Source organism: Rutidosis leptorrhynchoides, chromosome 5 (assembly GCF_046630445.1).
Source record: "Rutidosis leptorrhynchoides isolate AG116_Rl617_1_P2 chromosome 5, CSIRO_AGI_Rlap_v1, whole genome shotgun sequence".
NCBI classification, from domain to species: Eukaryota; Viridiplantae; Streptophyta; class Magnoliopsida; order Asterales; family Asteraceae; genus Rutidosis; species Rutidosis leptorrhynchoides.
In genome coordinates, this window is record NC_092337.1 from 142,034,579 (window position 1) to 142,047,213 (window position 12,635).

Below are 12,635 nucleotides of genomic sequence, written 5' to 3' on the forward strand. Positions count from 1 at the left end.
GTTTTAATACCTTTAGGCGCAACTTTTTAGATTATAATTTTTAGACTTTTAAGTTTCGACGCTTTACTTTCTAATTATTGTTTTTCGACTTTTTATTTTTCGACGTTTGTTTTTCGATTCTTATTTTTCGAAACGTTTTTTTTTCTTTTTCATTTCTACGTTCTAGTTTTTGGGAAATAGAATTTTCTTTATTTTCTTTAAACTTCGACGGAAAAATTATTTTAAGCGGTTAAATTGATAGACATCCATAATTTTCTGCTTCGTAGTAATAGTTGGATTTGTTAGTGGCTGAGTTGTGGATTTTCCGACTTAAAGGATCCTGGCTCCCTGCTGCATCTTTTGGCTATTCGAAACGTGGGTAAAAGCAGAAAAGTCTATTAATTTGATAACTTATATAATTTTTATTTTTATAACTAATAGGATATTCAGTGAATGCACCGAGCAAAACGTTCACCACCTTTCATACGTTCACCACCTGTAACTCGATCAAGACATCTAGCTAATATTGCCGCTGTTGATTTTTCTTTAGAATTATCATCTAGTCGAACAAGTACTCTAATTCAAATTTCCGATAATCCATTTTTTGAACCCGATTTCACTATCGAGAACCCGGAGGATATTCAAGGACAATTCCAAGATCCAGAACCACTAATCATTCCTCCTGAACCACAAACCGTTAAATCAAAATCCTCTAGTGATTCGTATTCAACAAATTCAATTATGGAATTAACGGAACCTCTAAGTATGGAAGATCGAATGAGAGCCACACGCACGGGCCAAGGACGCGCCATTATTAAGCCAGACATTAATGCGCCAGATTATGAAATCAAAGGACAAATCCTACACATGGTAACTAATCAATGCCAATATAGTGGTACGCCAAAAGAAGATCCAAACAAACATCTTCGAACCTTTAATAGGATCTGTACTCTATTTAAAATTAGAGAAGTTGAGGATGAACAGATCTATCTCATGTTGTTTTCCAGGACTTTAAAGGGAGAAGCCAAAGATTGGTTAGAATCGTTACCTGAAGGGGCGATTGATACATGGGATGTTTTAGTTGAGAAATTTCTTAAAAGATTCTTTCCGGCATCTAAAGCCGTGAGACTTCTAGGAGAAATTGTTACGTTCACGCAAAAACCAAATGAAACATTATATGAGGCATGGACAAGATTTGAAAAGTTGTTGAGAGGATGTCCCCAGCACGGTTTAGACACTTATCAAATAGTACAAATATTCTACCAAGGTGTCGACGTTGCTACACGAAAAGACATCGACATAGCAGCTGGTGGTTCCATTATGAAGAAAACCGCAACTGAAGCTTACAAAATTATTGATAACACAGCCTCCCACTCACATGAGTGGCATCAAGAAAAAGACATCGTTAGATCATCTAAAGCGGCTAGATCCGATTCTAGCCAACTTTGATTCCGTTTCTGCAAAAATAGATGCTTTCGAGAGACGAATGGAAAAGATGACTAAAGATATTCACGCAATACGAATCAGTTGTGAGCAATCCGGTGGACCACACTTAACGAAAGATTGTCACATCGAGCAAACGATGGAACAACGTGAGAATGTTTCCTACATGAACCAAAGACCGGGAAATAATTATCAAAATAATTATCAACCGCCAAGGCCAAACTTCAATCGAAATCAAAACATTCTTTACAATCCAAATGGACCCAACAATAACTCGTACAACCAACAAGGTCCGAATATCCAACCAACTCAAAACAACACTTTCAATCAACAAAGACCTAGCTTGTATAAACCACCACAACAAATCGAAGAGAAAAGGCCAAATCTAGAAGGAATGATGGCAAAGCTAATGGAATCTCAAACACAATTTATTACATCTCAAATTCAAACAAATGAGAGGTTTGATCAGTCATTAAGAACTCAACAAGCTTCCATTTTGAATCTAGAAAAACACGTAGGTACTCTTGCTAGCATGATGAGTGAGAGGGAACACGGAAAGCTACCGAGTAATACTGAAGTAAATCCTCGGAATGAGAATGTTAATATGGTGTCAACAAATTCTGAAAAACCAGCACCAGAAGATGGGAAGGTTTTAGATGTGAGTAACAATGAAGAAGTTACAACACCACCACCACCCGAGTATGTAAAGCTAGTGGTGGCACCATACAGACCACTCATCCCATTTCCAAGAAAAGGAGTTGAGTATGGGCAAGTGATAGGTAATAAAGTTTGTGATACCTCTGGAAAGAAGAAGAATAACAAGAAAGTGCAAGAAACAAAAACAGTAAAATAAACCCGGTAAAGACAGTTCCACCAAAATTTCCACCCAAGTTGGGTGATCCGGGTGAATTTATTGTTCCTTGTCTACTTAGTGATTGTGTCATGTATGATGCACTAGCAGATTTAGGTGCGAGTGTGAGTGTTATGCCTCTTTCATTATATAAGAGATTAGGAGTACGTGAGTTAAGTCCAACATAGATGAGTGTTCGACTCTTTGATCAAACAATTAGGCACCCAGTTGGAATTGCTGAAAACCTACTCGTTCAAGTGGGCAATTTAACCTTTTAAGTCAAATTTATTGTCATTGACATAGAAGAGGACTCAAACGTTCCTCTAATTTTAGGTCGACCATACTTAGCGTCCACCGGGACGTTATTTGATGTAAGAGAGGGTAGAATGACACTTAGTAATGGTGAAAAATCGATCACCTTTGTGAGTCAAAAGGATAAATCTCCACCAACCAAAATCGTTGAACCAACAAAAACGATTGGTAAGAACCATATTGTTTTACCAACTCCAACGGTAGTGCTTAACAATAATAAAACGCCTTAGTGTGGGGAAGATGAAGTGACACCTAATGATGACTTGATAACAAAGAACCCCATTGTTGATACGAAATTAAATGATCCCGTTATTAACAGTTCAATGAAGAAACTTATTAAACGGATTCGCGATGCTAGAACCAAGGGGAACTTTACGTTATGTAACCGGTTAGTATCCAATTTATCGCCTAAAGAAAAGGCAAAACTGGTTGAATTTGTGGATATTACACAGGAATCCGACCAATGGCTTAAAGCAAAATTCACAGATATGCAAGTTGATTATGGTCCAAGAGAAATTGACAATGAAGTTAATCACAATTTCACACCACAGCTACCTAAGTGTGGCGAGATTCAAATGTTCTAAAAAGAAAATGCTGTATAAAGTTAGTTGTTCCGTTCTCGTGTAGTTCCGAGAATGGAATCCGATTGGTCTTTTCCGCTAGCAGACACTAAAGAACTAGTTTTCTCCCCCCATTCTAAATTTTTTGTTTTATAGGTTTTATATGAAATTTATATGCATTTTTAAATTTAAGTTTTGTGTGAATTTAAAAACAAAATTTACTTTATTTCATTAAGTTTAAAAAAATGATTTCTAAAATTCGTCGTAAGTTAAAGACTAGGTCATGGAACCGAAATTGCTTTACCTGATGGCGGGGCGAAAAATTTTGTTATCATTATTTTTAATATTATTGATCTAAATTATACCAAAAAAATTAAAAAAACCCAAAAATCTTTGCTTTTAAAACAATCGCTTTAAAAACGACAAATTTTAAATTTTGTCGAGGGACGAACTAGGTAAACGTACCGAAACTACCTAAAGTAAAAGGAAACAAAATTTTAAAAAATTATTCATTTAAATTGTTTTAATAAATAAAGGTTTTGTAAAAAAAATATATATATGTATATTATTATATATATGTTTGTAGTTTATCTTATGTACAAAACATGATAAAACAGCGCATTTTCAAATACTGACATTAAAGTTTAGCAAAAGCTACTAATTTTGACGACAAGACGCAAAATATCAAATGTGATATAAAATAATATGTTTGTAAACTCGGTATTTTTAATCACTTTTCTACACTAATCACCCTCATGAATTTATAATTATAGTCTGATTTCTTGCAAATGAGGGCATTGCAAGATCTTAAGTGTGGGGAAGGGTTATAAATTCTCTCGGGTTTACACTTGGTTTAATTTGAAAAATTTTCAACTAAATGAATTCAAAATTATGTCTATACATATTTATGAACGATGAAACTAGGTGATAATACCAAAATTATTGTTACCTCGGAGAGAACATAAATTGAGAAACAACCCAAAATGCTTGAATTCATTTAAAATGGAATAAAGGTAAATAAAAAGGCAAAGAAAAGAATAAATAAAAGCTAAGTATGGAAAGAATTCACCAAGTTATTTAAAACATATATCACATATTTTGTACAAGATTATTGCAGGAACTTTTACTTTGGACTAAACTAATCAGTTTTACCCGATTTACTGTAATATATTTGAAAGATAGATGGATCTACACGATGAATCAATTCCTTCATTAAAAGGAAGTAAAATCTTCCGAAAAAGACACGCGCTTCTTGATTTAGGTCAGGAAGTTGTCATCCAGACCAGCTGTAGGTTGACGAAAAATCTAGAAAAGTCATCTCTAAAATCAGCAGGAAATCCACGGACCTCAGCATCAAACAGGGTCGCCATGTGGTCAGACTTACCCTAACCATGAGAGGATCTGTCTTGTAAAATGGGGAGGGTGCCGTGAAAATTAGCTTGATAAGACTAATGAATCAGACCTCCAGAAAGGATAATCTCCTTAAAGATTAAAAATCAGCTTTTAAGACTGATATTACTCAATCCTTGAGATTGACCTTAAAAATTGAGAATTCATACTCATGGAATTCAATGATATCTAAACTCGAGCTTGAACGAGAAAATATTTTGATCAAATTAAAACCGATTTGTTTTCTGAAAACCTATTTTCAATGCGTTCATTACCATTGAACGTAAAATCCTGAGAATTCATCGGAATTCATTAGGTCACCTGAACCAAATTGAGTGTCAACCGTAAGAACGATGGTTGCATAGCATGGTCGAAGACAGGACCTTGTGTTGGACCAAAAAATTATAAGGTGATCTTTACTATTTCTCCTACAAAGGATAGTAATTGCATCCGACACGTTTTTTACCATAATTATCTGCATGTCATGGGACATTGCCTTAACAGTTGCTTGTTCATCACTTTCCTTTACAACCGGACGGTAGTTTACCGAAAGGTAATATACGGAGCAAGTATACTGGACGTGTTGCTTTTCTAATACAAGGTTAGCAAGTGGGTGACACAATACCACAAGTTTTGAGCTAAAATTTTAAAAATCTGAAACCCACAAAACCCATAAAAATATTTTGCAAACACCGGTGAAGGGTTATTCCGGAAAACTTGTCTAGGGTAAAATCTAGCTTGAATTTTCAAAAGATCAAATGTTTTCATAAAGATCCAATTTCCTTAAAGGATCTAAATTTTTATAGTCATGTGAGACTGTAAACCACATTGTTACTATCATTGTTTATACCGCCGTATCAAAATCACTGATGTATAAAGTGTGAGAATAAAAAAAAAGTGTGATTCGAGTGAAGTGTGATTTAATTTCAAGTTATGTATTGCTTGAGGACAAGCAACGTTTAAGTGTGGGGATATTTGATAGTGCTCCAAATGAACAAATATTTAGGCGCAATATCCTTCTAATATGTAAAGGTTTTAGTTGCAATTGTTCTATTTTTATGTAATAATCGTTTAAATAAATAAGTGCGAAGACAAAAGACAGAATCGACGATTTGAAGACGCAAATGACCAAAAAACTAAAAAGTACAAAGTACAATCCAAGTGGTTCAATTTATTGATGAGAAACGCCTAAAAATGACAAGAGTACAAGCCGCGAAACGCAAAGTACAAGATATCTAAGCGTACAAAAAGGCGTTCGAAAATTCGGAACTGAGACATAAACCGAGTATCAACGTACAACTCAACAGAGCTAGAATTACAAGTCAACTATGCACAAGAATATAATATAATATGTATATATATAATTATATAAAATTATATATTATTATATTATATATTATAATATTCAGCAGCCCACGTTTAACTCAATTTGGTGAGCTGGAATCCAAAGCTCCGCACTAGCGGAGCTGTAAGGCACAAAAGTACCGCACTCGTGGAGAAGTCAGTCTCAAGAATTGCCTATAAAAGCCAACGAATTCAGACGATGAAATGCACACCTTTTTCTTCTCCTTTCTTTCAATCTATCGATATATATATATATATATTTATATTTATAATTTTAATTTTAATTTAAGTTTAATAATAATTGGGTTACTGTAAGAAATGTTTTACGGGTTTTAAAGTCGGAACTCTGTCTGTGTAACTCTACGCGATTAATCACCACTGTAAGCTATGTTCTTCCTTTTTAAATTAATGTCTTGTAACTAAGTTATTATTATGCTTATTTAAGCCGAAGTAATCGTGATGTTGGACTAAATATTAAGATGGGGTTATTGGATTTTTTTACCATAATTTGGGTTTGGACAAAAGACCGGCACTTGTGAACATTGGACTATGGACTATTAATAGATGGGGGTATTGTCTAATTGAATGACAACTCATTGGAATCTGTCGAACCTATCTTTAAATTAGTTAATCTAATAATTATTAAAATGATTATGAATGTCCTATTTAGTGACGTTTATACGACATCGTTTACAACCATTTAATTAATCAATTGGATTGGGTAATTGATTATTCATTTGGCCAAGTGAATAAATTAATATATCATGGACTAATTAAAACAGGGGTGGATTACATACAAGGGTAATTGGTGTAATTGTTAACAAAGTATTAAAACCTTGGATTACACGCAGTCTATAACCTGGTGTAATTATTAACAAAGTATTAAAACCTTGTTACAGTTTGAATCCCTAATTAGCTGGAATATTTGACTTCGGGAATAAGGTTAATTTGACGAGCATTTTATAATTATGACCGATGGACTATTATGGACAAAAACTAGATAGGTAATAAGCCAGGACAAAGGACAATTAACCCAGAGTAATAAATTAAAATCAAAACATCAAACATCATGGTTACGGAAGTTTAAATAAGCATAATTCTTTAATCGTATTTCTCATCGTACTTTTAATTACTGTCATTTTATTATTTCGCAATTTTATATATCGTCATTTATTTTACGCATTTTAATTATCGTCATTTATCTTTACGCTTTATTTAAAATCGAAAAACCGGTCATTAAACGGTAAAACCCCCCTTTATATATTATTACTATAAATATATATTTATATTTTGTAAAAATATAGTTGTTAAAAATATAGTACGTAATCACTAGCTCCCTGTGGAACAAACCAGACTTACTAAAAACTACACTACTCTACGATTAGGTACACTGCCTATAGTGTTGTAGCAAGGTTTAGGTATATCCCATAAATAAATAAATAAAACTTGTGTAATTTCGTCGTATTTCATAATAAACAATAATAGTATTTCGTATACACCGCTGCACACATCAGTCAATATATTGATCAATCGCATCATCCACAGACATTTGTTCGGTCATTTTTAATTCCATAAACTCTCTCCTTAACTTTCCTATCTCGTATGGAGTACAATATTGTTCGCATACTTTTTCATTAAAATGCTCCCAAGTGATTTGACCAATTTGTTCCTTTGTTATATGGGTAATGACAGAATCCTACCATACCATAGCTTTATTCTTCAATAACCGACAAGCAAAAGTAACTCCGAGTTCTGGTTCACATTGACACGCTTCAAATGCCCGGTCCACTTCTCTCAACCAATTTAATGTGTCATTCAGGTTAGTGCTGCCCGTATACGTAGGAGGATTACAATTTAAGAACTGTTTATAGGTACACTTCTTCTTGGTTTCAATTGAGGTTTGTTGAAAGATCTGATATGGATACAACGTCTGTGCTGGATTTGAATAATTAAATTGGAGTGGAATTTGTGATTGTGGTTGCGATTGTTGTGGTAATTCACCTCTAATAGGCACAGACGCATTTTGCGATGTTGCAAAACCTGTAGGTGTGCATGGAATAGTTGTGAATCGAGCAAATGTAGTATTAGCTGCTTGCAACTTTTGTTGTTCCAGTTCCCGAATTCTATCTCTCATATCTTTCAACTCACTTTGTAACTAAAAATTATATTTTCGTAAATCATCTTCTGCACTAAACTCCTCTGAGGACGCTCTTGTTAGTCTGGGGGTCAAGGGGGTATCGACGTCTCGATTTTGATCAGCCATACCTGTCTTATCACAACATCTCACAAAAAATTAGTGGATAATCGGTTAGTACCTATCAACTAACACGTATTCCACCCATATTCACTTTCCCTTCCCCCACTAGTATGTTTGACACAAATCCAAACTAGATTTGGGAACATGACATTCATCACAATGTGCATGCGGCCAAACCTATGCTCTGATACCAAGTTGTAACACCGTACTTTTTTTTTTAAATTACACAGTGGAATATCAGTTTATCAAATCATGGTTATAAGCATATATTAAACATATATGTTACTATTCATTACAGTTCAACTGGTATTACTTTTCGAAACAGTGAAGCATAGTTAATTTAAACATCAGAGTTCTTCAGTGTGTCAAATATAACCAAAGTACAACTATCTTCTCCCATCTCTAGCATGCAAACAATATAACCTGCAGGGGAGAAAATGTGGAGGATTATCACAACGCTAAGTGAGTGAGATATCCCAATAGATACTAATACAAGTACCAAGCCTAGCTTTTAGGGATCATGCATTAGGTCAAGGGTATAAGGACATAGCATTACACAGCTATCACATAATATAGCATTACTCAACTATATCATACAGAGCAAGGCAGTGATTCAATTAACAGAGTAGCAACAACATCAACAAGCTATTCAGTAAAGGCACCAAAGGCACTATACTACACAGCCTTACATAGCTATATAATAAAGGTATCCATAGCTATACATAGCTAATCACTAATGATATCAATAGATCTACACAGCTATTCACTCGCATAGCACTAACGGATATACATAGCACTAACAGCTATAAAAACCCAAGAGGATCGTTGACCCTGTCAGGTCTACAACTACTAGCTGATCAAGCTAGAGCCGTACTGATACTTCCAGTTATTGTCCCACAGTATACCTCTCCTGAAGTTTACATACGTCAATTGCAGCATACTGCCCGTACAATAACCCCCGAGCCCAACCCTTCTATATACGGTTGACCTCTTCCATCCCTTCTATACACGGACGGTACTGACCCTTCTATACACGGCCAGTTCCCTAATGTGCACATAACCCACCTACAATCTCACCGTAGGTAACATCACTAATAACTACAAGGGAATCTAATCAGGCATTCTACTATTTCAATCTAAGCGAAAACCTAATAAAAGTAGTATATCCTACTACTTATCATTATAATAATAATTAACATGCATACAAAGATTATCATAATCTATATTAACCAAACAACGGGTAGTAACTACACTTGTTACTAAATACCAATATCCATAAGGATAGTCCCACTCACCGATTACCAGTAAGAACTCAGTGGTCTAATGTTACTGAGCCTTCTCCGTTCCTTTATCACCTGAGAATGATACAACCCGAGTCAGTAATTGATATTGCTCAAATACATCATATTTATCTCGCAATATCATGTGAAATACTCTCGAATCAAGGATAGTTAAGGCGGTTTCTAAAAGTAATACACAAAGGTATGTAAAGTGTATCAGAAAGTGGTTTATAAAGAGTTTTGGTGAATTATGACCGTTCTATAAGTTGTGATTTCATCATAGTTGATCCCGATACAAGTTATGGTCAAATTAGCGCTCTAAAATGATAAAACAAGGCTTCAGATATGTTGGACGCCGTCCAAAATGATTGAGACTCCATCCAAATTGAGGGAGATTATAAAAAAATGAGACAGTGAACATCAGTTCAACTGGACGCCGTCCAAAGCAGTGGGACACCGTCCAGCCCTTTACAACTGGACGCCGTCCAGAATTTGTGACGCCATCTAGCCCTTTACAATTGGACGCCGTCCAGTATCTTGGACGCCGTCTAGTAGTAGGTTTCAACCTACTTTTGACTTTTGACCCACTTTAACCACTTTAAAAAGTGAATGATTGAGAGACCAGTGGGAGGATACGATCAGAGGAGTTCTAGGAACGTTTTGGAGAGCAAAATTGAAGAATTCCAAGCTCTTTGAAGAGGCTTAACATCCAAGAAACAAGAATCAAAATCTTCTCCGTCCAAGATTCATTCTTCTAGTAGGTTGTTTTCTTGTTCTCAAACAATGAATTCTACTTATCATTTGATTGTTATTTTGCTTGTTATCATGATTGTTGGCTAGTTTTATAATGTTTGTCTAGATTAATAACCAAGGTATTGGATGTAAACTTATTGATTGAATGTAATTTGTGTGATACTTTTAATGCTTGAAGCAAGAACATGCTTATTGATGTTAAAAATCATTTGTATCTAGTTAATTGATATGTTGTTGATAAAGAGAACTCTTGTTAATTTATCAAATTGATTTACAATCAACTTGTCTTAGATTGATTGTTTACAAAACCGGACCAAGGGGTAAATTAGATTCAACTGGTTAGACGATATAGGGATGAATTGTATGCAACGAACGTTTGTACATTTATTGATAACTATGAACATAGAAGTCAAGTTTCAAGCCTTAGAACTAGTTAAGTTATCCGATTACAAATACAAGAACTATAGTGAAAAGGGAACCCTTGATCTTGTAATTGTGTTTGCGTGTTTACTAAAGAGAACTCTTGGTGAACCTATTAGATAACTTACACACATGATCATTCAATCGGGTCTTAATAATTTAACTTACATCCAATGCCGAGAGTAAAATATCAAGATAAACATTTCGTCTCTTTGATCTAAATTAGACTATCTTATTTGTTTTCTTTGCACTTGTTTTCATTAAATAAACTTAAAAGACCAAAAATATTGTTTTTACCTTTAACCTTCTCTGATTTGGCTAATCGTTAAATAGCCACAAAACTATAAATCTCGTAACTTTCATTTCATTTAATTAGTTGATCATAATATAGTTTCTAATTGTAATTTGACTCGTACAAATTGTCCTTGGAACGATACACGGATTTGTACTACTACACGATCGGGTACACTGCTCGTTAGTGTGTAACAATCTTTAATCGGTATTTTTCCATACTATTTCATACAACAATTCATATACCACGTTTTGCACATCAAGTTTTTGGCGCCGCTGCCGGGGACAGTTTTGTATCAAAATTGAATTATTAACTAATTTGTGATTAAGTAGTTTCTTAATTTTTTTAAATTATTAATAGTCTTTGATTTTTAAACTTATAGAATCGGTGCGTTTAATAGTTTTATTAGTTGTGTGATTGACAGATTTTAGGTTGCATATGCCACTTACACCGCTTACAGAACCTGATAGAAAGCTTGGTAGAATCCCAAAAGAAGTACTTGAACTTTTTGAATCTTCATCAAAGCAAGAAACTTTTGATTCAGAATCAAGTACAACCAAGCCAAGATACTCTGAATTTGGTGAACCCGTTCATCCTCTAAATTTTGAAATGGAAGGAGAGGCAAGACCGGTGGTACCAAGACAATCAATGGCGACCAAAATGAAGGCAACCCAAAACGGACAAGGAAGTGCAATTACTCAGACACCTGGTGAGGTAAAATTTGAAATAAAAGGACCAATTCTCTAAATGATTAACAACGGATGTCAATTTGGTGGTGGTCCGAATGAAGATGCAAACGAGCATATTCGTCTTTTTCAAGAGATATGTCTTCTATTCAAGCTTCAACTGGACACTGATCAAGCCATATTTTTAAGACTTTTCCCATGGACACTCCACGGGGAAGCACGAAGTTGGTTAGATTCATTGTCCGAGGCTACGATAGAAACTTGGGATGGTATGTTAGAAAAATTTCTTAAGAAATATTTTCCAGCTTCTAAGTCCACGAGACTCCAACAAGAAATTACCCAATTTTGTCAAAAGCCGATGGAAACCTTGTATGAAGCATGGAATCGATTTTTCAAAATGCTAAGAGGTTGTCCAAATCATGGCTTGGATACCTTCCAAAAAGTTCAAATCCTTTACAAGGGTTGTGATGTTGCAACCAGAATTTCCATTGATCAAGCGGCCGGAGGTTCACTCATGGACAAAACCGAGCAAGAAGCTTATGAGATAATCCAGAAGCAAGCTGATTATTCTCATGAGTGGCATCAAGAATGACCAATTACTCGTCATGCTCAAGTCCAAAGCGCAGGTGCTTATGATGACCTTAGTTCCCTAAGTGTGAAAATAGATGGTGTTGCTCGAAACATGGAAAAGATCAACAAGGAAATCCATAGTATGAAGATAGGTTGTGAATACTGTGGTGGTCTCCATTTAGGAAAAGATTGTGATGCCGGTTTAACAATGGCTCAGAAAGAAGAAGTGGCTTTCATAAGCCAAAGAAAGAAAAAAATCAATTTCAAGGAAGAGCCCAATTTAACCGAAACTTCAAAAACCCATACAACCCTCAAGGTCAAAATTCCAATTACCAACAAGGGTCAAGTAATGGGTTCCAACAACAATCTCCGGGTTTCTATCAAAAACCCCAAAACGAAGAGAAAGAGTCAAATATGGAGAGTTTGTTGGAGAAGTTAATTGCATCTCAGCTTGTTACCAATATAAGCAAAACAAACTAGAAAAATGAACACCAATTCAA

The 12,635-nt window shown here is 34.9% G+C and overlaps 2 non-coding genes across 2 annotated transcripts; both read right to left on the reverse strand.

The window, feature by feature from the left end:
• Nucleotides 1-1,104: 1,104 nt before the first annotated feature.
• On the reverse strand, nucleotides 1,105-1,211 carry LOC139850940 (small nucleolar RNA R71). The gene has a single exon (XR_011760313.1). It is a non-coding gene; the product is annotated as a small nucleolar RNA R71 (small nucleolar RNA).
• Nucleotides 1,212-11,884: 10,673 nt separating this feature from the next.
• LOC139851086 (small nucleolar RNA R71) lies at nucleotides 11,885-11,991 on the reverse strand. Its single transcript, XR_011760448.1, has one exon. It is a non-coding gene; the product is annotated as a small nucleolar RNA R71 (small nucleolar RNA).
• Between the last annotated feature and the right edge of the window lie 644 nt (nucleotides 11,992-12,635).